Here is a 24,818-nt window from a genome sequence, read left to right on the forward strand (position 1 = left end):
TAGAGGTTTAAAATTATTAAGGGATGGGACAGAGTAGATAGAAACAGACGGTACTAGTTGAGGAGTCGAGAATGAGGGAACATAGGTGTAAGATTAAATATAGGGAGATTTATGACAGAGAGCTGGAGAAACTTTTTTTTACACATAGGGTTGTGAGGCTGTAGAGAGATTGAAGCAGAGAGCATGTCAACTCTTAAGACTAGGTTAGATAGGAAGGAAAGGGGGATAAAAAGAAATGGAAACAAGGCAGGCACATGGGATTAGGACTACTACTCTAGCGGACTGGTTGGGCTGAGCGGCCTGTTTGTGTTGTAATTTCTGTGTAATTTTACATGATTCTATGTTACACATACCCTTCTTGTTGAGCTTAGCTGGCTCCCTGTCCCCCAGTAATAACGTCCTCAAAATCCTCTTTTTCATCTTCAAATTTCTGCATGGTCTTTCTCCACCCTACTTCAGTCATAATTTCCAGTCCTATATCCCAGGTTACACCCTCTGCTCTAATGTGCATTTTTTTTCTTCTTTCCCTCCCATTGCTGGGCCACAGGTGGTGGAGCTTTCAGCTACCATGTCCCTGCATTATAATTCTCTTAAACCTTTAGACTCTCCTATATCTCCCTCCTTCAAAAGCCTCTGCTTTCCTACTTCCAGCTTGGTCCACTGGTGCTCTTGTAAAGCAGCTGGGATGTTTCGTTACATAAAAGGTACTACATAAAAGTAAATTGCTTTGAATAATTTTGAATCATCTGCATCTTTTTAAAGAACTAAGGGAGTAGATACTAAGTCCAAATTTTGAATATCTTAAGGTTTTTCCCATCTAATAGTACTACATTTATGTAGTAAATGATCATATTGCAGTGTTTGAAAGTATTTCACACAATGAATTACTTTTGAAGTGCAGTGACTATAGAGATGTAGGAAAATTTTGTCTTGAGTCCTTCCTTATCCAAAAGAAGTAGCTCTGTTTATTAAGCATTTAGATGTTAAATGTGAAGTACAAAGTTGTTGAGACAAGGTTATGAAGTCCTGAGGTTAACTCTTGATGTACTTTTGCACTTATCCCAGGTTTTGGAAGAGTGATGTCAAATACGTCTCTATACATTGCTCTCCAATATTTATGCTGTCCTGAAGGTTGGCTCTCTTCTATATCTGCCTCCAAACAGGCCTGTAGAAGAGCAGAGAAATGTGGTAGTATAAATTATTTGATTCCTTCTCTTGAACATTAAAACAACTCTGGAGTGCAGGCCAGGAATGGATAATGTGTCCTGATGCAATTATGCTGATGCACTGAACCATCACAACTTGTTTGGAAGGCCACCTTGGGAAGCAGTAGTTCGGATGACATATCGATAGACTCGTGTATGATGGGAGTCACAACACTTAAGTAAAGTAGAAAGTGCCTTCATTTGGTCCCATTGGTTTAGTACTTCTTTTTCCTTGGGTGAGGGTATGAAAAGCTGTTGTTTTTTTCAGTCTAATATAAGAAGTCAGGAGAGCTAGATGAAAATGTTGTATAAGAGCAAATTGACTTTCTTTCTGTGCGCTTATATCCTTATATTGTCATGTGCATACCCACTACATTTTAACTGCAAACAGAAGAATTAAGCAATATCATCGCGTTTTGTCACCGTTCTGTTTAGGTACAACTGATCTATGCACGTTTAACAGAACATTTGCCGTTTGGCTACTGATTCATTAGACCAGAATTTCCACTCCTGATCATATCCAGTGATCATGTTGGAAGTTCAAACAAGTGGACGTTGGGTGAGGCAACATCAGTGCCAAGAGTGATTCCCTCCACGGAAAAATAGCTTGTTGACACTTATTGTTAGTAAGTGAATGGCCACTTAAACAAGATACCAGGGAGTTGTTGGCACAATGAACTCCCTGGGAAACACTGCAGTTTTTCCAATTAGAAAACTGTGTTCCGTCAACATGAAAACAATTGCATAACTGGACTACTTATTAGTTGAATATTAGTCGAAGGATGAAATGCCAGTGACCCAGCAAGTTCAGGATTTTCTTTCCCATTTATTTCCTTTTTTACTGGTAGAATAAGAAGGTAGGAGAGCTATTGTGAACATTTGAATGGTGTAGAGTTTTTTGTTGCATTCACTTGGACCTCTTAAAATTGTGCCTTTTTTTGCTTCTCTACTTCCTTGGTTCTAAACTAAGTGCAGTATCTCTCTTTATTTACCATGGAAAAATTGCTTGCTGTGGTGATGATCTCCAAGTACCAGCAGCTGTAGTTATTTTCTTACCTTACCGTTCTGCTCTCCTGAAGGCAGTGGACCATCCTAGGATACAGTTTCATGGATGCCAACAACCCCCTGGTATCTTGTTTAAGTGGCTATTCACTTGCTAACAGTAAGTCAGTGAGCTATTTTGCTGTGGAGGGAATCGCTCCTAACACTGCTGCCTCACCCAATGTCCACTTGTTTGAACGTCCAGCAGGATCGCTGGATAATGATCAGCAGTGGAAACTCTGGCCTCCCTTGGCAAAGATACTAAGGCTGATTTATCACCCCCTATCTCTGTTATCGGTGAGATTGACTGATTAGGACACATTAAGGATTGAGCCTGGGACCTTCATGTTCTATTGGGCTCAGTGGCATGTCAGTTGTAGCCCCAATTGGGCCATGTTATCTTTTGATGAGAAAGTGCTAAACCTGTAAAGATATTGGTTAGGCCACAAAATATTGTCAGGTTTTGAGTGCTATACTTTAGGAGGTATGTCAAGTCTATGGAGAGGGTGCAGAAGAGATTCACTAAAATAATACCAGGGATGAAATGCTTTAAGAGGAAGGACGAGAGAAATTGGGGCTTTTTTCATTAGAACAAAGAAGCTCAAGATGAGATCTAATAGAGGTGTTTAAAATTGAGGGGTTTGATGAGTTCAAGAGGAACTTCCCATGTTCAGTGAATCAATAATTAGAGGGCATAAGTTCAAGTTAATCAGAGGAACAGGTTAGGAGAAATATTCTTCAGCAGAAGGTTGTCAGGACTTGAAATGCCCTATGAATAAAGGGGAATGGGACTAAGTTCCCGTTCCGGTTGTTTATCAGGCTGGAGGGAAATGTACAGTGGTGTCCCGCAGGGGTTGGTATTAGGACTACTGTTCTTTTTGATGTATATTAATGATCTGGACTTGGGTCTATGTGGCATAATTTCAAAGTTTGCAGATGACACAAAGCTTGGAAGTGTAGTAAACAGTGAGGAGGATGGTAACAGATTTCAGGAGGACATAGACTGGTGAAATGGGCAGACACATGGCAGATGAAATTTAATACAGAGAAGTGTGAAGTGATGCCTTTTGGAAGGAAAAATGAGGAGAGGCAATATAAACTAAATGGTACAATTTTAAAGGGGGTACAGAAACAGAGACACCTGAGGGTGTATGTACAAAAGTCTTTGAAGGTGGTAGAACAAGTTGATAAGGCTGTTTTTAAAAAAAGCATGCGGGATCCTTGGCTTTATAAATGGAGGCATAGAGTACAAAAGCAAGGAAGTTTTGATAAAACTTTATAAGTCACTTGTTAGGGATCAGCTGGAATATTGTGTCCAATTCTGGGCACTACATGTTAGGAAGGATGTCAAGGTCTTGGAGAGGGTGCAGAGGAGATTTACCAGGGATGAGGGACTTCAGTTATGTGGAGAGTCTAGAGAAGCTGGGATTGTTCTCCTTAGAGCAGAGAAGGTTAAGAGGAGATTTAATAGAGCTATTCAAAATTATGAAGAGTTTTGATCTAGTAAATAAGGAGAAACTGATTCCACTGGTAAGAGGGCCGGACACCAGAGGACACAGATTTAAGATAATTGGAAAAAAATCCAGAGGGAAAACAAGAATTTTTTTCAGGCAGTGAGTTGTTATGATCTGGAATGCACTGCCTCAGAAGGTGGCTCGAAGGGCCGAATGGCCTACTTCTCCTATTTTCTATGTCTCTGTGTGGTGGAAGCTGATTCAATGGTATCTTTCAAAAGAGATTTGGATATATACTTGAAAAGGAGAAATTTGCAGAACTATTGGGAAAGAGCAGGGGAGTGGGACTAATTGGATAGCTCTTTCAAAGAGCTGGCACAGACAGGATGGGCCGAATGGTCGTCCTCCTGTGCTGTATGATTTTATGATTGGAAGTGACAGTCTAGAGAGCTGACATGTGTGCAAGGGGCTAGAAGTCATCCTCTGTGCTGTAAAACTATGATTCTAATGATCTACTTCTAGATAGTGAAATTGTAGTAAGAAAGAGGAGTAATTTGAATGATGGATGTTGTCTGAGGACTAGTTAAGATGAGCCTAACAATTAATTTGTTTTTTGTAGGGGCATAATCAAGGAAAGCAAAGTGATTTCTAGACAAGTTACACAAAGTTAGTAAAGGAGCAAATGGGCAGAAGTCTTCAGTTGACTGACACAAAGTCCGCACGTTTTTGGGAAATTGTGCTTCTTGGGTAATGGAAAAAGCTTGAAGCTAAATAAATGTTTAATTCTGTAAGGTACAAAGGGTCTAAACCAGATGCTATTTTTAAGTCTGAGTAGTTTGTTGAAGATTGTACTTTGGACATCTGAAAGAAGGACTGTCTCAAGATAAATATTCTGCCTTTAGGTGCTACAGCACTTATAGTAGTAAAGTAAAGGCTAAAGTACGCTGTTGTTTGTATCACTATGAACCAAGTGAGCCTTTCACTAGAGTTTACTGCTGCATAAATTCTGTCGGAAGAGATTAAATATATATTAATTTTAAAACTTGTGCTTGTGTGCCACTGGAAATGCAACTGCAGGCCGACTTGAATAGTAATACAGCTGTACATATTTGAAAACTGATTACCAGTTTTGATTACAAACTTTTTCAGTATTGTGCTGGTCAGTTTGAGGCAGACATTGTAGATCACATTCCATGTCAGCCAACAAAAGAAAAAATTTGTAACCCTGGACTGGACATATGAAACGCTGTTATTGTAGTATAGTACAGTAAACATGCATTCAGATGAATTTGTTGGTTTGGCTAGATTTTTATAATGTAAACATGAGAGAATGAAAGCATTGGTAATCTATATTACTGATAATAGTGTTGAAGCATCCATCTTTTATTTGTTCAATGCTGGCTATTTGCATTGAGATTAGTGCATATGGATGTGTTTGTTCTAGAAGTTGTGCTTTGTAAACCATTTTCTAATATTTTAAGTGAAAAACATTCCTTCGTCTTTTTAATTATTGTAGGATTTTTCTAGTAAGTGAAAGTTAAATTTTAGTTTTTGATTTAGCTGAGTTTATACGCCTACAAGGTAGAATTTAAGCTCAGAGGTGCCACGTTACCTTATTTTTTTTCCGGGGTGAACGAGATGATAGCAAAGGCATCATCAGCTGTATTTTGGTGTGTCTGAAGTAGCTCAATAAAATTCTGGAATTTGGTTAAAGTTAAGCAATATGCAGATTACAGAGAAATTAAGATCAAACTGATACTATTTAATGAATGCTGCAGGTATTCTTGATGGAATTTTTTGTCACAGTAGAAGCCTTTTAATAGTACACCTCTAGAAAATGAAATCTTTTCAATGTATTGGATGAATTTTGTGCTCATCAAAGTCAATATTGCATACATGCTTACATCAATGTGCTTTTTGCTAATTTTATCCAATCTTAGAATTAAGCACACTAAGGTGAGGTACTGCTATTAGATATGATATGGCATGTTAGATTTGGAGCAAAGCTCTTCTTACTCTTTTCCAGCCTCAGAAGAGTATTCTGTACTGCACTAGTTGATTTTATTCCAATCATTATTACTCCTATCAGCCATCCTGTTGTCTTGAGATTTTCATTTATTGCTGAATCATTTTGTAATGAAATTCCATGCCACTAGAAACCACTAGTGTTCAGGCTTCCCAAACTTATTTCACGCACGGTCTTTGCGACAACAAAGGATGAAGGCATACATTAGTCTGGGCTGGATTTTAACCCAAGGCCCAGAAGTCAACGGTTAATGAATGAATCACTGTGCATCCATTTTCCCTCATCCAATTAATTTTTTTATGAACTACTTTTCGCTTCCTCCTGATGGTGTTGACTCCTTACTGAGGTACAGTCCCATGGTGTGCCCTGGTACTTTGACCATAATTGGCCATTCATGTATGAGCCTTGGCGGTAAACATTGGGAGGCTACTCAATTAAGGATGACATCTGAGCTGAGCCTGAGCCTGAGCCTGATCCTGATCCCATCCTTCCCTAAATCCACACTTCCAACAGCTTAATTGAAAGTAATCAAGAGTAGGAACCAAGCTTATTTTCATCTTCCTTAACCCAGGAATGCTGAAGCCATTTTTAGTGCCCTTACTGCAACCCTAGAAAACCTCAGTTATCCTGGCAAAGAGTAAACCAGCGAACTCTGGCTCAGATACTCACTGAATAAACTTGATGTACTTCTGGGGGAGTTCTTCCAATTACTGGAAAATCCTAAGTTCAAAAGTTCAATAAAACGCCAACAGTGAAAAAAAGGACAGATGAATGAATTAGTGCTTGAGCAACTGTTAATTTTAAAATATTTTCCTCTAAATTTTTGTACTCATTGAGGTGAAGGATATTAATAATGGGGAATGGAATGCTTCCCATTTCAGGCATCCACTGCCGCATCAAGAACTCCCAAGTCAGGTATAGCACTGCTAGATGCAGAATAAAGCTCCCTCTACTCTGTCCCAAAAACATGCCTCAGGTCAGACCTCAGAAAAGCAATCCCTACTTCACCAGTGTGAGTTTTGTTCCATTTCCCACACCAGTCATCCTGTGACCTCTATGAATAAGCAAATAGAGGAGACTTTCATCTTGTCAGTCTGGACTTTATTTGAACTTGAGTTGAAAGTGTATAACCCTGTGCACCACTCAATTGCCCTGCTAACATTCCTGTTTAACTGGCATGTTGTGTACCTGGATTGAACTGTTCATGTTCTGTTTTTGACCCGGCAGGAAAAGATTTTCTGTATCTTGCATTCACCAATGCTATATGTTCAGTCTGGACAGTTAGAATGGTAACTTAATAAAGGGTTGACAGACTATACTGTAAAATTGCTCTATTAGGGTTCACTATCAGTGCTATACAACATAGTCTGATTCCTATAACTTAGAATTTCCACCTTTGATATTAAGAATGTGATGTTCAAGATTGACTCTGTTGTCTTCTTGCACTATGTGCAATTCTTCGGGGGTATGACATACAACTGTTCCCAACCTCAGGAGTTTTGCAGCTGGTTGCTAGGTATGCAAGGGTGGCATAAGCTAACAAACTGACTGCAATTTTCTTTCCTCCTATTTGGAACTGCCTAGACCTCAAATTGCTAACTTTCTGACAAGCTGGCTGAAAATATATCTTTACCACATAGAGAGTAGTGGATCTATATCTTATTGCTACCGTGCCTACATCAATCTGCTGTGCCCTTGAACTGGCAGTTTCTAAAAAAAGTCTAAACACCAGGTTAAATGTGAACTATAAATTGGTCTAGTCTACCCAGAGCAGAAGAAGTGGAGGAACTCCTGAAAGCAGCAGATTCTGAGGAGAATAGGGGGATTGTTGACTTTGAGCAACAAATAGTGATGGATCCAGGGTGACAGTTATTGTTTTTGAAGTCTTATAAATTTTAGGATAAATCTCATTGGCACAAGAGAAAGGAAAGCTGTGAAAAGACATACATTCAACATCAGTGTTTAGAGTTTCCAAAGTGTTTCATGTGATACATTTTAAAAATTTTCTATGGACATTGGTCTACACTGGCAAGGCTGTGCTTGTTCCCACGAGAATGCCATGAAGGGCCATCTTTTTAACCGCTGAGTCCTTTTGGTGATGGTGTTCCTACAATGGGGTTAGGTAGGGAATTTCACGATTTTGATCGAGCGATGTTGAAGGTGCGCTCATGATGCTGCTACTCTTGGAATCATAGAATGGTCACAGCACAGGAGGAGGCCATTCGGCCCATCGAACTCATGCCTGCTCATTCCCCCACTCTTTCCCCGTACCCTGTAAATTTTTTCCCTTCAAGTATTTATCCAATTCCTTTTTGAAAGCCACAATTGAATCTGCTTCCACCACCCTTTTGGGCAGCGCATTCCGGATCATAACTATTCGCTGCATAAAAAAGTTTTTCCTCATGTTGCCTTTGGTTCTTTTGCCAATCACGTTAAATCTGTGTCTTCTGGTTCTCGACCCTTCCGCCAATGGGAACAGTTTCTCTTTATTTACTTTATCTAAACCCTTCGTGATTTTGAACACTTCTATCAAATCTTCTCGTAACCTTCTTTGCTCTAAGGAGAATAACCCCAGCTTCTCCAGTCCATCTACGTAATCGAAGTTCCTCATCCCTGGAAGCATTCTAGTAAATCTTTTCTGCACCCTCTCTAAGGCCTTCATATTCCTCCTAAAGTGCAGTGCCCAGAATTGGACACAATGCTCCAGATATGGCCAAACCAGTGTTTTATTAAGGTTCAACATAACTTCCTTGTTTTTGTACTCTCTGCCTCTATTTATAAAGCCCAGGATCCCATATGCTTTTCTAACTGCTTTCTCAACCTGTCCTGCCACCTTCAAAGAATTGTGCACATATACCCCCAAGTCTCTGTGTTCCCGCACCCCCTTTAGAATTGTATCCTTTAGTTTATATTGCCTCTCCAAATTTTTCCTGCCAAAATGTATCACTTCGTGCTTCTCTGTGTTAATTTTCATCTGCAATGTGTCCGTCCATTCCACCAGCCTGTCTATATCATCTTGAAGTCTATTACTATCCTCCTCACTGTTTACTACACTTCCAAGTTTTGTGTCATCCGCAGATTTTGAAACTGTGCCCTGTACACTCAAGTCCAAGTCATTAATATATATCAAAAAAAGCAGTGGTCCTAGTACTGACCCCTGGGATGCACCACTGTATACCTTCCTCCGGTCTGAAAAACAACCGTTCACCACTACTCTCTGTTTCCTGTCACTTAGCCAATTTTGAATCCATGCTGCTGCTGCCCCTTTTATTCCATGGGCTTCAGTTTTGTTATCAAGCTTATTATGTGGCACTTATCAAACGCCTTTTGAAAGTCCACGTACACAACATCAACCTCATTGCCCTCATCAAAAAACTCAATTAAATTAGTTAAACACTATTTGCCTTTAACAAATTCGTGCTGGCTTTCCTTTATTAATCCACAGTTGTCCAAGTGACTATTAATTTTGCCCCGGATTATTGTTTCTAAAAGCTTCCCCACTACCGAGGTTAAACTGATGGGCCTCTTGTACTTCTTCGTGATAGAGGTTGCGAGGCTGGGAGGTACTGTTGAAATAATCTTGGTGAGTTGCTGCAATGCACCCTATAATTAGAAACTAAAGCACAGAAGAGAAAACCAAATCTGTTAAGATACAAAGATTGTTAAAGCCAAATTTTTTATTCAAGATTTAGTGTGATTTAAAATGGTCAACTATTGGAAAAGCAAAAAAGGAGCAACACTGGGCCAGATTTTGCTGTGAGCAGCGAATGAACGGCACTAGCCGTTTGTTAGACTTGCACTTGCTCATGGACTTTTGTAAGCTTTTACATGGCAAGTTCTTGAAAATTAGAGAGCCATTCAGCACGGCGCCCTCTACAGGGCATCTGGGACCTGTGTGAACAGGCCAAGCAACTGTGTGTCTCCTTGACCAATCAGATTGAAGCATCATTAATAACAGTGCAGTCAGAACCAGGAAGTTTGAGTTAGAATAGTGAATTCAATGTCAAATCAGGTACAGAAAGTGAAATAAAGAGACAAAGAAAAATTATTAAAAAGTTATTTAATTTAAAAAAAAATGTCCAACAATAATTAAAATCTGAAATAATGCGGCTTTACACTTGTAAAAGTTAATTTTCAGCGCCAGAGAGGTTGTTTGGCGGTAATTAAGTCTTACAATACCGTTAAAATGGTACTTGGACTTAAAATGACTTGACTTAACTTTTGTTGGCAACTTTAGTCCATATTTGCGATGTCAGTACAGGAATGCCATGCCGGGGAGCCAGGCAGTGAGATGCCGTTTTCACGGAGCTTTTGGAAGAGCAAGGCATCTAGGAGAGCAACTTCCAGATTTTCGCTTTTAACTGCGCATGTGCAGTCACCAGATGTTGCTTTCCAATTTGCACATAAATAACGGTGAGCGCTGTTAGCCTCACCGTTTTTACAGTAAAATCTGGCCCATCGTTTGTATTCTCTAAGCATGTGCAAATAATGTATTTTAATCAATTAAATGAGCGTGATTGGCAACTTCTTGACTTTCGAGATTAAATTTTTTCACGTGAAAATTCAAAATGATTGACATCCTCCAGATTCTTTTATTGTACTGTCAACAACTATGCTAACAAAAAATGCTGGGAACACATACCAGGTCAGTCAACATCTGTAAAGAGGAAAGCCGGGTTATTGATGTTCCAGGTGTGTAACCCATCATCAGGACTGAACTGAAAGGTAGACGTACATTTTAGTAAGGTTGAAAAGAAAATGAAAACAAAAGGGCAGGAGAGAGAAGGAGAGTCAACAGATATGCCAATCACAGTGAATGGGTGGAATGCCCCACAAAGTGCTTAATAGTGGACTGTTAGATGATATGGAAGATCATCAGAGAGGTGATGCAGAGACATCAAAATGTGCAAATAGTGGAAAGTAAAAAGCCATCGGAGAGGCCCACATAAACAAAAAGGAGAAAAAGAGAGGGGAAAACGCAAGCTGCCAATGCAACAGATCTGAAATTGAAACATTAAATGCTGTCAAAATGCAGTCCACCCATTCCAAAGGGAGAGAGAAAAACAGGACAACATCACCGGCACAGACCCTTTCAACACAAAGGGTCTCCAACCTAAATGTCAACCTGCCTTCCCTTCCTCAGACACTGACAAATCCACGGCTCATCATAAGCACTTCTTGCTCTAAAGAAAATGAAGGATATAGCTAAGGTCTAAAGTTACTGAAATGTATGTTAAGAAGGCTGACATATTGCTTCTGAAGCTTGCATTGAGCATCGTTGGAACAATGCAGGAGAACAAAGACCGAGGTTGAGTTGAAGTGATGAGCCACAGGGAGATCAGAATCACCCTTGCAGACAGAACTGAGATGTTCAGTGAAGTCTGTTTGGTCTCCCCAGTATAGAGGAAACAGCACTGTGAGCAGCATACCAGATTGGAGGAAGAACATATGAATTGCTGTCTCAAATGGAAGGTGTATTTGGGGTCCTGGACAAGTGATAAGGGAGGCGCTGCATCTCCTTAAGTTGCATTTTCATTTCACTGCCAGCAGTTCAATATGTTTTCAAAACCATTGTGGGTTTGTTCTTTTAGACCTCTTGAGAAGTCTACAGAATGGAAGCCATGCTTGAGCTTAAAAGCCTAAGAAACCAAGGAAGTTTTCAAAGCTGGTTTTTAAAGACTGAGGGAATGTTTTGATTTCAGTTCATGCGTTTAAAATACTGGTTCACATAAGCATGCAGTGCTCCAGGATACATTTTAAAATCTTAACTGGGTTCTGTCAAAAGTTCTATATCCATAAATTGTGCACACTAGCATAATTCCACATATTTTGTTTGTGCAGATGATGCAACTTACTAATACTTGCAGAATTTCCAATTTAAGGGAGAACTTCTGTAATATAGCACCGTGTGTGCCAGGTTCTCAACACTTAGAATCATAGAAGTTTACAACATGGAAACAGGCCCTTCGGCCCAACATATCCATGTTGCCCAGTTTATACCACTAAGCTAGTCCCAATTTCCTGCACTTGGCCCATATCCCTCTATACCCATCTTACCCATGTAACTGTCCAAATGCTTTTTAAAAGACAAAATTGTACCTGCCTCTACTACTGCCTCTGGCAGCTCGTTCCAGACACTCACCACCCTTTGAGTGAAAAAATTTCCCCTCTGGACCCTTTTGTATCTCTCCCCTCTCACCTTAAATCTATGCCCCCTCGTTATAGACTCCCCTACCTTTGGGAAAAGATTTTGACTATCTACCTTATCTATGCCCCTCATTATTTTATAGACTTCTATAAGATCACCCCTAAACCTCCTACTCTCCAGGGAAAAAAGTCTCAGTCTATCCAACCTCTCCCTATAAGTCAAACCATCAAGTCCCGGTAGCATCCTAGTAAATCTCTTCTGCACTCTTTCCAGTTTAATAATATCCTTTCTATAATAGGGTGACCAGAACTGTGCACAGTATTCCAAGTGTGGCCTTACTAATGTCTTGTACAACTTCAACAAGACATCCCAACTCCTGTATTCAATGTTCTGACCAATGAAACCAAGCAAGCTGAATGCCGCCTTCACCACCCTATCCACCTGTGACTCCACTTTCAAGGAGCTATGAACCTGTACTCCTGTTGTGAAGATTCTCATTGTAATAAAGTGAACGTTCTCATTCTGTGTCCCACTAATGGCTGATGTTAGTTTCACATGTTAGAATTCATATCTGTTTATCAGCTCTCTGCAGGACTAGGCCAGTCTCTAGGGCGAGTGAAAAGCTGCTGTTAAATGTAGTGGAACTATTGTGTTAATGGAACCTTTTCGCTGTTGCTATGGTGGATGGGATCACCCTGCTTTCTAATATGCACTTGTGTTCCTTCTTGCTGAAGAGGGAAGGAGCAGAGCTGAAAAATGATAACAGAGATTGGTGGGCTGGGAAGCTGACAGAGGATAGGTTAAGCAATATGGGAAACCAAGTACTGGAATATTGGTATATCTCCTGCAGATGTACAATTTTATGTTGAGAAAATTGGACTTCTTAGCCAGATTTTATTTTTGAAAATGTTGCCAGATTCCACAAACTTTCATAACGAAACCTAAGAATTTTGAGTATTTTGTTGCTGCTGCGCTGAATGCACTTTGTTATAAATGGAAGACAAAAAAACTCTAGATGTTAATTATGTTTACTTGCTAGGCGTGCATCATCATCAACAACAACAACAACACTAACAACAACTTGCATTTATACAACGCCTACATCGAGTTACATCAAAACTACAGCACGGAAACAGACCATTCGGCCCAACTGGTCTATGTTGACGTTTATGCTCCACACCAGCCTCCTCCCTTCCTGCTTCATTTAACTCTATTAGCATACCCTTGTATTCCTTTCTCCGCCATGTGCTTATCTAGCTTCCCCTTAAATGTATCTATGCTATTTGCCTCAACTACTCCTTGTGGGTAGCGCGTGTTCCACATTCTTACCGCTCTTTGGGTAAAAAAGTTTCTCCTGAATTTCCTATTGGATTTATTAGCGACTGTTTATATTTATGACCTCTAGTTTTTGACTCCCCATCAGTGGAAACATTTTCTCTACATCTACCCTATCAAACCCTTTCATTATTTGAAAGACCTCTATCAGGTCATCACTCAGTCTTTTCTTTTCTAGAGAAAAGGGCCCTAGCCTGTTCAGCCTTTCCTGATGGGTATATCTTCTCAGTTCTGGTATCATCCTTGTGAATCCTTTTTGCACCTTCTCCAAGGCCTCCATACCCTTTCTATAGTATGTGCACAGTACTCCAAGTGTGGTCTAACCAAAGTTCTATACAAGTTTAACATAATTTCTTTGCTTTTCAATTCTATCTCTGTAGAAATGAACCCCAGTGCTTGATTTGCCTTTTTAATGGCCTTATTAACCTGCGTCGCTACTTTAGCGATTTGTGTATCTGTACCCCTAGATCCCATTGCTCCTCTGTCCTGTTTAGACTCTTACTATCCAAGCAGTATGTACATTAGTAGGTACAGCACAGGATGAGGCCATTCAGTCCATCATGCCTGTGCCGGCTCTTTGAAAGAGCTGTCCAATTGGTCCCATTCCCTTGCTGTTTCCCCATAGCCCTGTAAAAGTTTTTCCTTCAAGTATTTATCCAATTGCCTTTTGAAAGTTCAAACTTCTTCATATCAAATGTATCACTTCACACTTCTCTGCATTAAATTTCATCTGCCATCTGTCTGCCCATTTCACTAGTCTGTCTGTCATTCTGAAGTCTGTTACTATCCTCCACATTGTTTACTACATTTCCAAGTTTCATATCATCTGCAAACTTTGAAATTATACCCTCTATACCCAAGACCAGGGCATAAATATATATCAGAGAGCAGTGGTCCTAATACTGACCCCTGGGGGACACCACTGTATATTTCCCTCCCGTCTGAAAAACAACTGTTCACTACTATTCTCTGCTTTCTGTCCCTTAGCCAATTTTGTATCATGCTGCCACTGTCCCTTTTAATCCCATGGGCTTTAATTTTGCTAACAAGTCTATCATGTGTTACTTCATCAAATGCCTTTTGTGGTCTCCTTATTCTTCCTACCAAAATGCACCACCTCACACTTGCCTATATTGAAATTTATTTGCCAATTACACGCCTATTCTGCAAGTTTATTAATGTCCTCTTGCATTTAGACGCATTCCTCCTTGCATTAACTACACCAATTTGTTGTCATCCACAAATTTTGAAATTGTACTTCTGATTCCCAAATCCAAACCGTTAATGTAAATGGTCCCAGCATGAATCGCTGTGGAACACCTCTTCCCACCTTTTGCCAGTCTGAGTAGCTACCCTTAATCCCAACTCTCTTCTGTTTTGTAGCCAACTTGCTATCCATTCTGCTTCATTCCCCTGACTCCATGTGCTCTGACCTTAGTCATGAATCTACAATGCGGTACCTTTTATTGAAGGCCTTTTAGAATTCCAAATATATTACATCTATTGCATTACCCTTGTATGCTCTTTCTGTTACTTCTTCAAAGAATTCATTAAGGTTGGTCAGGCATGACTTTCCCTTCTGAAATCTGTGACTATTCTTTATTATATTTTTGTTTTCTCGATGTTTTTCTATTACATTTTTGAGAAGTTTCCAATATCTTTCCTACCACTGATGTTAAGCTAATTGGTCTATAGTCCCCTGCACTTGTTCTTTGTCTCTCTTTAAATATGGGAATAACATTAGCTGTCAACCAGTCTTCTGGCACTATTCCTTTGTCTAATGAATTTTTATATATATGTAACAGTGCTCTGCTATCTCCTCCCTAACCGCTTTTAATATTCGCGGATGCAATCCATCTGGACCAGGGTTTTATCCTTTCAAGTTTGATTAGTTTATCAACTATCGTCCCCCACCTATAATGTAGAAAACTGTCCCAAAGCACTTAACGGAGGTGTAATTAAAAAATTGGATGCCGAGCTGAAGGAGATACTTGGCACGGTGACCAAAAGCTCGGTCAAAGAGATGGGTTTTAAGGACGGTCTTAAAGGAGGGGAGGTTAAGTGGAGAGGTGGAGGGATTTAGGGAGAGAATTCCACAGCATGGGGCCTAGACAACTGAAGGCAGAGAGCTAATGAGTGGGGTGAAGGGAGGAGATGTATAAGGAGCTGGAGTCAGAAGAATGGAGAGTTTGGGGGGAGGAGAGTTGTAGCACTGGAGGAAGTTAGAGAGATGGGATGGAGGCACGGCCATGATGGAGTTAAACATGTGGTCAGCTTCTATACTTGTACTGATGACACCCAACTTTATCTCTCCACCACTTCTCTTGATCATATGACCATCTCCATACACTCAGACAGAGGTCAATGTCAAGTTTTGGATAAGTCACTTTCCTTTAGCTGAATGTTGGGAAGACTGAAGTTATCATTCTTGGTGCTCATTGGAAACGGCTCCCTCGACTCCGAATCCATCCCCCTTCCTGGCCTCTCAGGCTAAACAAGACTGTGTGAAGCCTTGGTGTCCTGTTTGACCCCGAGTTATGCTTCCTAACCCACATTTTCCCCATCGCCAAAACTATTTATTTCCACCCTTTCAACGTTGCTTTATTTTGCTGCTACCTCCGCTTCTCCACCACTGAAACCAATACCCTGCGTTTGTCACCTCCAGACTTGTTTAGTCCAATGTTCTTGCTGATCTTCCTTTGTCCAAGCTCCATAAACTCCAACTTATCCAAATGCAGATGCCTGTATTCTGTTTTGCCCAGTGCTTCTGTCCTTGAGGATCTTAATTGGCGCTCAGTCCTCTCTAAAATTAATAACCTCACCTTCACATCCCTCCGTGGCTTTGCTCTACCCTACGTCTGCAACCTCCTTACTTTGCCCTCCATGCCCTTCTGACTCTTACCCTCTTTCTCACCATCCCCCCCAACCTCACTCCCAGTGACAGAGCTTTCAGCTGCCTAGGCACTGCTATCTCAAACTGCTTCCCTTGACCCTTTCTGCATCTCATCCTTTCCTCTCTTCTTTGAAACATACTTTCTGTCTATGCCTTCAACTGTTCCTCCCCCTCACCCCCCCCCCCCCCCCCCAAATTCTCTTCCCTGTCCTCCCAAACTCTCTTTCCTGTCCTGACGTTCCAACAACAACTACAGCTTGCACTTATATACTGCCTTTAACATAGAAAAACGTCCCAAAGCACTTCAGCGAAGCGTAATGATATGAAAATTGACACCGAGCCAAAGAAAGAGCTAGTAGGAGGTGTGACTAAAAGCTTGGCCAAAGGTGGGTTTTAAGGAGGCCGTTAATGGAGGAGAGTAAAGTGGAGAGACAGAGGTTAGGACAGGAACTCCAGAACTTAGGGCCTAGATGGCTGACGGTACGGCTGTCAAAGAGGCGTGGGGGGTGGTGCGGGGGTGCAGAATAAGCCAGAATTGTAGGAATGCAGAGTTGTTGGTTGAAGGGCTGGAGAATGTTAGAGATAGGAAGGGGATAGGCCATGAAGGAACTAAACATAAATGACAATTTTAAATGTGAGGCGTTGAGGGACCAGGAGCTAATGTAGGTCAGCGAGCATATAGGTGATGCAAGAGTGGGAAGGTGTGGGATAGGGTACAGGCAGTAGAACTTTGGATGAGCTGATGTTTATGGAGGTTGGGAGGCCATCCAGGAGAGTGTTAGAATAGATGATACTGGAGGTGACAAAGACATGGATGAGAGTTTCAGTGCAGGCGGGTTGAGGTAGTGGCAGAGACAGGTGATGTTTCGGTGGAATTAAGTGGTCTTTGTGATCAAAAGGCTGTGAGGTCAGATACTCAGCTCAGGGTCAGCCCAAGGTTGTGAACAGTCTGGTTCAACCTGAGATAGTGGCAGGAAGGGGGGTGGAATTGGTGGCGAGGGTGCAGAATTTGTGACTTTGGTTATGGTTGTTTTGATAATGTGGCAGGGGCGGAAACCTGATTGGAGAGGTTCAAACATGCATTTATAGAATCATAGAAGTTTACAACATGGAAACAGGCCCTTCGGCCCAACATGTCCATGTCGCCCAGTTTATACCACTAAGCTAGTCCCAATTGCCTGCACTTGGCCCATATCCCTCTATACCCATCTTACCCATGTAACTGTCCAAATGCTTTTTAAAAGACAAAATTGTACCCGCCTCTACTACTGCCTCTGGCAGCTCGTTCCAGACACTCACCACCCTTTGAGTGAAAAAATTGCCCCTCTGGACCCTTTTGTATCTCTCCCCTCTCACCTTAAATCTATGTCCCCTTGTTATAGACTCCCCTACCTTTGGGAAAAGATTTTGACTATCTACCTTATCTATGCCCCTCATTATTTTATAGACTTGTATAAGATCACCCCTTAACCTCCTACTCTCCAGGGAAAAAAGTCCCAGTCTATCTAACCTCTCCCTATAAGTCAAACCATCAAGTCCCGGCAGCATCCTAGTAAATCTTTTCTGCACTCTTTCTAGTTTAATAATATCCTTTCTAAAATAGGGTGACCAGAACTGTACACAGTATTCCAAGTGTGGCCTAACTAATGTCTTGTACAACTTCAACAAGACATCCCAACTCCTGTATTCAGTGTTCTGACCAATGAAACCAAGCAAGCTGAATGCCTTCTTCACCACCCTATCCACCTGTGACTCCACTTTCAAGGAGCTATGAACCTGTACTCCCAGATCTCTTTGTTCTATAACTCTCCCCAACGCCCTACCATTAACGGAGTAGGTCCTGGCCCGATTCGATCTCCCAAAATGCATCACCTCACATTTATCTAAATTAAACTCCATCTGCCATTCATCGGCCCACTGGCCCAATTTATCAAGATCCCGTTGCAATCCTAGATAACCTTCTTCACTGTCCACGATGCCACCAATCTTGGTGTCATCTGCAAACTTACTAACCATGCCTCCTAAATTCTCATCCAAATCATTAATATAAATAACAAATAACAGCGGACCCAGCACCGATCCCTGAGGCACACCGCTGGTCACAGGCCTCCAATTTGAAAAACAACCCTCTACAACCACCCTCTGTCTTCTGTCGTCAAGCCAATGTTGTATCCAATTGGCTACCTCACCTTGGATCCCGTGAGATTTAACCTTATGTAACAACCTACCATGCGGTACCTTGTCAAACGCTTTGCTAAAGTCCATGTAGACCACGTCTACTGCACAGCCCTCATCTATCTTCTTGGTTACCCCTTCAAAAAACTCAATCAAATTCGTGAGACATGATTTTCCTCTCACAAAACCATGCTGACTGTTCCTAATCAGTCCCTGCCTCTCCAAATGCCCGTAGATCCTGTCTCTCAGAATACCCTCTAACAACTTACCCACTACAGATGTCAGGCTCACCGGTCTGTAGTTCCCAGGCTTTTCCCTGCCGCCCTTCTTAAACAAAGGCACAACATTTGCTACCCTCCAATCTTCAGGCACCTCACCTGTAGCGGTGGATGATTCAAATATCTCTGCTAGGGGACCCGCAATTTCCTCCCTAACCTCCCATAACGTCCTGGGATACATTTCATCAGGTCCCGGAGATTTATCTACCTTGAGGAGGAAAGATGGGCATGGATTTAGAAGGTGACACCTTTGGATAGGAAAGTGAGGTTTAAGATGTGGCATTTGTTTGCAAGGACAGAGGAGTTGAGTGTAGGTTTTTCGAGAAGGGAAATGATGGTGGAAGTTTTGAAAGGGGGGGGGAACCGTACCTGATAGGGAACTGTGTCAGCTAGCATGGGGGCTAGGAAGGGAAGTGGGTGGCCAGCAGTTTCATGGGAATGGGGGAGAGAGAGAGAGATCCTTCATTACTACTCCATGAAGTGCCTTGCAATGTTTTGTGTGTTAAAGGTGCCGTATAAATTCTTGCTGCTTTTGCAAACTGTTTTGTCCTTTTACTGCTACCACTACTTTGCAGAGCCATCATTGTTTCATTACGCACCAAGACATTTTGAGTGAACCTTGTAGGCATACATGAGGCATTAACAATAGTTGAATAAACTTCTGTTTATGGAATATTTGATTTATTCCCTGTATGTGAACAGAGTGACAGGACTGCTTCTCTACATGTTGACCTTGGCAGTCACACATCTCCTATGATTTCTTCCTAACTTAAGCTATTTCAGGTCCATTTTTGTTGGTGGTCAGATGCCTTTTCAAGATTCAGTCACTGTATTTCTCAGTATGGCCACTGCTTCCCTACATTAAAGCAAAGCGGTTACATTTTTGCACTGCTTAAGAAATGTAAATTGCTCCTACTCTTTTTTTTATTACACAAGCCCTGCTACATTCCTTTTGCAACAGGACAAGTAAACTGATACTGTGTTTCATTTCAAGAATACTGCAGTTTTACCAAAAATTGAGCCCTTATGATCTGTTTTTAAAAGAAATGCAAACAATGTTTTCATTCTGTACAATGGTTGAACTTCGAGGGATTTCAATAATTTTATTCAGCGCACAGCCTATCGCCACAATTGAGAAGTTAAGCTTGTTGATGCTGATTTTTAGATTTTCCATTCCTTTAGCTATAATGTTGTGATAGGGAGGAAACTAGCTGATTTGAAGTTATCGCCTTCATCTTGTGAAAACTACAATTTTCGGATGTGCAACAAACAGAATTTGTTCTATTTGCCATATTTTGAAACTGGTATTTTTTCACAATGAAATTATAAACTGTGAGGGAGTACTTTCAATGCTTAGTACATGACAATGTACTTGCAATCCCTTTCAGTTTTCTTTCTAAAATTAATTGGTGTACTTATTAAGAGAAATTTATGTTTAACCTGCTCACTTTCAGCCTCCTGGAGCACTGTAGGATGTCTAAATCTTTCAAAAGCTAATGTCCGTTACGAGTCTGTCAGTGAGTGGCTGCAGGGTAGTTGCATTGATCAGCATTTTTTTTGGTCCTTCATGCTGATCTGTATTTAAATATCTCCCACTGCTGCTGGTTCATTGTTTGATCTGTTTTTTTCCAATCAATTAATCTGGACTGTGTCCCCTCTTGTGCCTCTGAAATTAGTTATTTTTCAATTCAACACCTTTATCTTGGACTTGTCCTGTTCTTTATCTGTTTTCAAAGTGAATCTAAATCATGTTATGGTCACTATTTCGCAAATGTTCTACCCTCAAATTACTCACTTGTCCTAATTCATTACCCTGATCCAGCATTGCGTCCTTCCTTGTTGTACAGACAACACGCTGATTAAGCAAACAATCCTGGATGCATTCTGAGAGCCTCTCCCAATTTTGACCGGAAATGTTTGCCTTATTCCAGTCTACTTCAGGGTAGTTGAACTCCCCCTGACTGTTCACGTGTTCCGAAATGCCAGTAACTGGGAATATAATTGCGAACATAATAAAATCAAGAGTGGAAGATGAACCTTACACACATTAGAATTTGCTCACTGTCTCACTTAAGCTATGCCTAGATAGTAAAAGATTATGACTAAGCTCATAGAAAACACCATTTCAAATTAATTTTCAGTCATTAACTGCCCCTCTTGATGCTTGCGTTGCTGCAAGTTATCTGGGATCACTCTTCCTGCCTCTCGTATGACACTTTGGTGCTGTGGTGGGCACACTTTGAAGTTGTGCTTTGTAGCTTTTTGTAAAAGTTTAATTCAAAAAAGCCCAAAATTTGTACACATTTACAAAGCACAACTACAAATTGGAAGTTGACAGTGATTGCATCCAAGTTTATTTTCAAGCGTGAAAGTTATTGGTTACAAGAGTCATTGTTTAGAAAGTCTACCTATATATAATCCTAAATGTTATAAAAGCCACTGTACATTTTTCAGTATCTCTGGCATCTTGCATAATTCTGCTTCAGAAGTGTTGGTATCTTGAGGGCAGAGGTTTTATAGAACTTGCACTTTGCATTATGACATCTAGTTCTGCTCCAGTTATGACAAAAATGGAGACAATAGATTGTGAGTGGCATTCCCAATTTATGATGTTACTAGAGCAGAATTTCATGAAGTACAAGGGCAAAGTGTTGGATAAAATATCTATCAGAAATTCTGAAACATGAAGTGTACAGTTATCTTCCTTTATTTGGATTGAGGCTTTGGATTGAGGCAATTCAGTTGAGTGTACTTGCCATTTAAATTTTGTTGTAATTTTTGGAAGTATTCTTGAGTATGGTGAATCATTCTACAGTAAATGTAAGTATACCTATGTTAGAATATGACCTATCCACATGGTAATATATTCACAAAGGATATAATGTATCAATCACAAGAAGATAATTTTAATTAGTGCCTTTAAAGTAGTGAAATGCCCAATGTACTTCGCTGAGGAAACAGACAATGTTGATTTTTAATTAATTGCTTAAAAATAAATATCAGTTGTCAATTATTTTTGGGTTTCTTCTAGGTGAAACTACCATCTATAAGGTGACCATCTTGCAGTCCAAATGAGAGCTGACAATTCAGTTGTGATTGGTGTGATGTGTGTTAAACTACACTGAGACTTGAGCCTCTTGAATAGTGGTGAGTTTCTGAATTGCAATGGCCCATTAGTATTTGTCTTTAATACTCCATGTCTCAATTCAATTAAAGCAAATATTGTTTAATGTTTTACCTGTTCAAGTAAAACTCAAGGCTTTCAACTGTCTTCATATTATAACGTGTTCAAAAGCTAAACTTTCATACAGAACTGAAATTATTCCAGAATTCTAGAACTAAATTTCTCCTCACGGTTTATCTAAAATTTTGTGAGTTACTTAATCCCTGAATTGTACAAGGGATCACTAATCAGTGGCTCTCATCTATTTTGAATCTTGTGGAGTGGTGTAAATTGCTTAATTATATTTTTTGGCCTTCTTTCCATCTGCTACGGTTTCATTACTCATGTTGATCTTTTTAATGACCTGGGTTATATTTTTCCCCATAACCCAATCACCTTTTGTAATAAAAACAAATTCAGCTCTCTGAGTCTTTGTTTGTGGCTTAAGAGCCCTAAGTCCTGAAAGCATTTTTGTATAATGCTGTCTGATGTATCAACATTCTTTTGTAGGTAAGGGACCTAAAATTGCACATAATATGAGTACAGTAGCCTAATGATTATGGACTAGAAAGCAGATGTTGATGGTTGAAATCTCCTTATGGCAAATTGTAAAAGCGAATTCAATAAATCTGGTAAATATGGGCAGGCACCAGGAATGACCATGAATGCTGCCGATTGTTCTCAGAACCCAACTGGTTTACTAATGACATTCAGGCCAGGAAACCTGCCACGCTTACCTGGTCTGGCCTACACTTGACTCCAGGCTCACACTACGTTTTTGACTCTTAATGTCCTCAAGGCAACTAAGGATGGGCAATAAATACTGCAATTCCAGTGTTGCCCACATCCCAAGAACAAACGTTTAAAAAAAATTCTAAATGTAGTCTTTCCACTGATCTAAACAAAGTTAGAATTACTTGTTTCAACTTGGGTAATGACCTCAAGATCATTCCTAACAGTTGGCTAATCTGCTTGACAACCATTTCACATTGACTGGGAACATAGAACAAATGACCAATAACCCCCCCCCCAAATTCTTTTCCTTTTCAAGTTGGCTAATGGACAACCCAACTTTCATCATGTACACATTTCATGCTTGGCGTTACAATATACATAGGCTTGCATATATATCCACATTAAAATCCGTTAGCCCATTCTGAGTATGAAGATTAACTAGTGTAGGAAGTTCTGCTTTCATTAAAGGAATATAAAGCTGCAGGAGAGATTAAGAATATAGCCGAGCAAAGGCGTTTCATTCAAAGGGCCCTAAATGTAAAATGCAAGCATAACCGACGTTCAGATATTTGGGCAGATTTTTGCTGCATCACTTTCAAACCACTGGGTGGAGTGCTTCATAGTAGTAGTGATTAAGAAATGGTTTGATAAGGGTGCATACACCTCCAGAATATTTTAAGTTTATATTGTTGGGTCATTTGCACAGCACTGGGAAAAACTGTGTACCAAAACACGCACAGTAGTTTGCCACTTGGCTTCTGGTTGCAATACCTTCCCCATTGTTCAACCCAAAGGTCCATACAGGCCAACCAGTGAGAGATCATATTATTGAACTACTGATCGTCTGAGCCACCAGTATCCAAAAATGATGGCAAATTTCTTTATGTAGCTACCAAGGGAGCTGCTTTCCCTGAAGGTACTGGTGAAAATAAACTGGTTAAGTGTTTCTTGGAGTCTCTGGATGCAGCAGTGCCACCCCATTCATTTAACATTACTGCAGAAGTCTGAGTTTCTATTGGCAGCCTCTGTAAAGTGAATGGAACATTACTTTTGCTTTTTGATTTATTTGTAAACAGCAGTGTCAAACCTACAAATTGCTACCAGCGGAGGAAAGTTACTGGACTTCCTTTTTGAAACTTGACACATATTTTGATTGAAATAAGGAGGGTGCATAGTTTTTAGAATTTTCAGGCACACAAGTATAATGGCTATATCCATCCGAGAAGAGTTTATACTTTCAGTACTTTGTGTAAAAATCTGTGTGGTCATTGAATGCACTTTTGTGCCTTTTATCCAGAGCTCGCACCCTTGATATGCTCCTCCTGCGCTCTGTGGGAAGTCATGGTCACTACTGGTGTCCCTGGCGACCATGTGTGCAGGAAGTGTGCCCAGCTGCAACTGGTGGCCAACTGCATTTCGGAGCCGGAGCTGGAGCTGTGGGTGGATTCACTGTGGAGCATCCGTGATGCTGAGATTATCGTGGATAGCACGTTCAGTGAGGTGGTCACAACACAGGTAGAGATTACGCAGGCAGAAAGGAAATGGGTGACCGCCAGGCAGAGTAAAAGGACTAGGCAGGTAGAGCAGGAGTCCCCTGGGGCCATCTCCCCCTCAAGTAGATATTCCGCTTTGGATATTGTTGGGGAGATGGCTTATCAGGGGAATGCAGCAAGAGCCAAGACCGTGGCACCACGAGTGACTCAGCTGCACAGGAGGGGAGGAAAAAGAATGGGAGAGCAATAGTGATAGGGGATTCCATCGTAAGGAGAACAGATAGGCGTTTCTGTGGCCGCAGACGTGACTCCAGGATGGTATGTTGCCTCCCTGGTGCTAGGGTCAAAGATGTCACGGAGCGGCTGGAGGACATTCTGAAGGGGGAGGGTGAACAGCCAGTGGTCATGGTCCATATCGGTACCAACGACATCGGTTCAAAAAAAAGGGATGAGGTCCTGCAAGCAGAATGTAGAGAGTTAGGAAATAAATTAAAAAGCTGGACCTCTAAGGTAGTAATCTCAGGATTACTCCCAGTGCCACGTGCTGGCGAGAGCAGAAATAGGAGAATAGACCAGATGAATGTGTGGCTCGAGAGATTGTGTATGTGTGGCTCGAGAGATTGTGTAGGAGAGAGGGGTTTAAATTCCTGAGGCATTGAGACCGATTCTGGGAAAGGCGGGACCTGGATGGGTTGCACCCAAGCAGAACCGGGACCAATATCCTCGCGGGGGCATTTGATAGTTCTGTTGGGGAGGGTTTAAACTAGTATGGCAGGGGGATGGGAACAAAGGGCAGGTATGGATAGGACAAATTCAGACCAGGAAACAAGAAGTAGAAAAGCGGTTAGTGACGTAGTTAGCGACTCAGAAAG

At 40.9% G+C, this 24,818-nt stretch overlaps 1 protein-coding gene across 10 annotated transcripts in view; it reads left to right on the top strand.

The window, feature by feature from the left end:
- baz2ba (bromodomain adjacent to zinc finger domain, 2Ba) overlaps window positions 1-24,818 on the top strand; it is a 295,269-nt gene that overhangs the window by 15,796 nt on the left and 254,655 nt on the right. For 9 of the 10 annotated variants that reach the window (XM_067987408.1, XM_067987414.1, XM_067987411.1 and 6 more), the window contains exon 2: window positions 21,587-21,702. The exons of the other annotated variant lie outside the window; for it this stretch is intronic. The gene's annotated coding sequence lies outside the window, so the exon portion shown is untranslated. The remainder of the gene's footprint in view (window positions 1-21,586; window positions 21,703-24,818) is intronic. 10 annotated transcript variants of the gene reach the window in all.

Source organism: Heptranchias perlo, chromosome 7 (assembly GCF_035084215.1).
Source record: "Heptranchias perlo isolate sHepPer1 chromosome 7, sHepPer1.hap1, whole genome shotgun sequence".
Taxonomy (NCBI): domain Eukaryota; kingdom Metazoa; phylum Chordata; class Chondrichthyes; order Hexanchiformes; family Hexanchidae; genus Heptranchias; species Heptranchias perlo.